The sequence below is a fragment of the Pollicipes pollicipes genome, unplaced genomic scaffold (assembly GCF_011947565.3).
Source record: "Pollicipes pollicipes isolate AB1234 unplaced genomic scaffold, Ppol_2.1 Scaffold_4740;HRSCAF=5597_pilon_pilon_pilon, whole genome shotgun sequence".
Taxonomy (NCBI): Eukaryota; Metazoa; Arthropoda; class Thecostraca; order Pollicipedomorpha; family Pollicipedidae; genus Pollicipes; species Pollicipes pollicipes.
This window is the reverse complement of record NW_023596545.1, coordinates 8053342-8056390: the sequence shown is the minus strand read 5'-3', so window position 1 is coordinate 8056390 and position 3049 is coordinate 8053342. Positions and strand designations below refer to the sequence as shown.

At 45.2% G+C, this 3049-nt stretch overlaps 1 protein-coding gene across 1 annotated transcript in view; it reads right to left on the bottom strand.

The window, feature by feature from the left end:
- The window catches only part of LOC119098981 (polycystic kidney disease protein 1-like 2), a 10434-nt gene that overhangs the window by 3946 nt on the left and 3439 nt on the right, over positions 1-3049 (bottom strand). The gene's annotated exons all lie outside the window — the stretch shown is intronic.

Sequence of the window (3049 nt, the reverse complement as noted above, 5' to 3'; positions counted from 1 at the left end):
CCCCCTGTCCGCGCCAATGCATGGCAACTTGAGTTAAATTTGGCAGCTAAATGTCCAAATGAAGCTTGATAATTGGTCCTGAAGGTGGTTCCTGTTAGAAGGCTTATCGATGTAAAAACTGATTGCTAATGACGAACGTAGGGTTTTTGTTCCGGACTATAATGGATGAGTGTAAACTACGCCATCATCCAAAGTATGCTGGGAATGTGATGTTCAAGACTGGCAATTGCCACAAATTCGGCGACCATGGAGATGGAAATCTGGTACGTTAAAAGCGCGTACAATTATCTTGGGCAATGGTGCGTGGGAATTCATCGCCACGTATGCAGCCGGTGCTACCTTCGGCGAATGTGATATAGGGAATAGCTATCCTTTCGGTCTCGGACTTGTAGATATGCGTTAATTCGATCAATCGTGTATATTCTACCAGGCAAAGCACCATGAGTAATGGAATTGCTGCGCGAGCAGGCGCTTCCAGGCTTTGGACGAAAATTAAGGTCCTTCTGACTTTATCCGAAGAACCAAAGACCAAAGTGGAGGGTCACGGAATGATCAGGAGTGCCACGGCTGATAAGCATGCTGGGTCCCTGCAATGGTAGTTCGCATCAGCTGTTTATGGATAGATACATGTACTGTGTGAAGCAGAAGTGACGTAATTGTATGCGCTCCTTGCCAGATGAAGCATAAAAATGGATGCATTTTACCATTACCATTGCAACTTGTTTATCATCACAACTCCTCCAGCATTGAGTTATGAATTTTAAAACATGCAGTTTCCGTAGTGTATATAGTTTTTGCAACCTGTTCACATGTTCATTCACGACACACCAAAATTTACTCGACAAGAATGCGCATTCCAGGTCGTATAACATAGAACATAAAACACTTCTACACACCATTTGATAAAAGTATCCTCAGCCTTTCCTGAAATGTGCAAACAGAATGACTCATCTTATTAAGGATGCATTTTCACCGATCGTTTCACTGAACAAGCGCCCCGAGGGTGCCGCAATTCGGGGACACTGCTCCGAGTTGTTGTGTCTTAGAATGAAAAGTGGCCCCTGCAGGCTTGAGTTGTAAAGTGCCGCATGCGGAACACCCCTCATGCCAATGTCGCGTCCAGCGCACGTTAATTGCAGCAGTGTTGTTAGTAGCACTCTTTATTAATGGCATGCAATTACACTTATGCACGCGCACTCGGTACTATTAGCTTATCCACGTTCAGCCAACCCAGCTGTCCCAAGACAGCGTTGATAATGATCGTGTTTTGAATGGTTCCCTATCACTGTGAGCCTAAAAGTTCGTTTCAAACGCAGCACCTGTGCAGCACCCGATGCACTCATAGCAGTGCAGCAGAGCACATTCGCCAGCAATAAGCGATTGCATTGCTTGATGCATTCGGTTCTTTGCCATCAGTTGAACCTGATGCAATATTACCAATGAAATCCCTGAGTCGTTTGCTCGTCTGCTCAGTCGTTTAAAAGGTATTTATCGTTTAAAAGACTTTTATCGTTTAAAATACTTTTATCGCTTAAAACACTTTTAAAGTTTTAAAGACTACTTTTATCGTTTAAAAGTGGTTTAGAGGACTTTTCTGCTTTAAAAGACTAAAAGTCTTTCTGCTCAGTCGTTTAAAAGACACAACGCAGATTATGGCACCTTCATGCGCTGCGGTGATGAGGCGATCATCAAAACGTTCCTGCCTGGGTGGCGGACTTCTGACGATGAGTGAGATTGGTTTAAAGGTTTCTAAGGTGGTAAGATTTAACAATGATCCTGCAATTGATATCACTCCCTTGTGTGGTGTTATCACAGAAGCAAACCTGCTGTTGATAATGTCCAATAGTTCTGGAATAAGAGCTGATGGAAGGCATTGTCAACATGGAGCAGCACGCCATCACAACAGCAAGCGCGGCTAGTGTTTACCGATGACACGTGCGCTCGCATTGGCACGCGCTTGCGCCAGTGGGACCAGCAATTACTTGCAGAATATCAGTATGTTAGTTTGGTTCCACTGAGACTGCCTGCAACTACCAAGGAAGCTCGGTGTCACCCTCCAGCTGACCACTTTTGTTGATTAGCGAATTATGTGTCTTCCATCTTAAACTAATGAGGCACGTTTGCACTTTCCACGTGCAATACGCCGCAGTGAGCAACGTCACATTTTACCAGAATGCGTTGTACCACCAAACCTAGGAGGTCATCGACGTGTCAAAACCGCAAACACGCATAACTCTTCACCACTAGCTAAAAACAACTTCATTTTTACAAACAGTTATAAGTGTCCACGCTCTTTTGTCTCAGTTGCATTCCTTTGGTTTTGTGTGGTGATGGATGGTGATGGCTGTGTGGTGTGGATGGATGGTGGATGGTGTGGACGGTCCTAGCCCACCCAATGTATTTTCACGCGTATGGGCAATGTCGGCGCGGATATACAATATACGAACCGATCTTTGGGAACATTGGTTCATCAAAATATCACGCCCGACCGCGCGTGGCCAGGTGTCCTGGTCGCACTCACAGCTGTAATCTACGGTGATACAAATAAAAATGCGGCTGCTTAAAATAGAGCATAACATTATGGACCACCCGCATGCCAGGAATTGTTGCGCAGTTACATTTGAATGACGTGAGATAATTGTTCTTAACCCCGTCCATTACGATTAGACAAGGAGGGAAAATGCAAAGCACCAATACATTGTGGTAATTCGTGCACACGTTGAAAAAAAGCGTTGCGAAACTTAGGGACGAGCACATCACTGCAACTTCTTGTGCCATAGTTGTCCGTGGGCAGTCTGGAAAAATCGCATGATTCATTGTAATTAACCGGATGCTTAGGCCTGCTGACACGGTCATGCTATTAATGCATTGGTGTAGGAACAGGGGGTGGGGGTGGGCAGAAGGTCCATGTCCCTCACTTTCCAATTGGGGGGCAGCAGTGTGAAGTGCGTCCTCTTTAAATCAAGGTTGCGTTCAGCTTACTTTTGCACTGTATTAAACATACATGCCGATTTACCTCGATCACCAGCCCTCTTTCCCAAGATGCGTC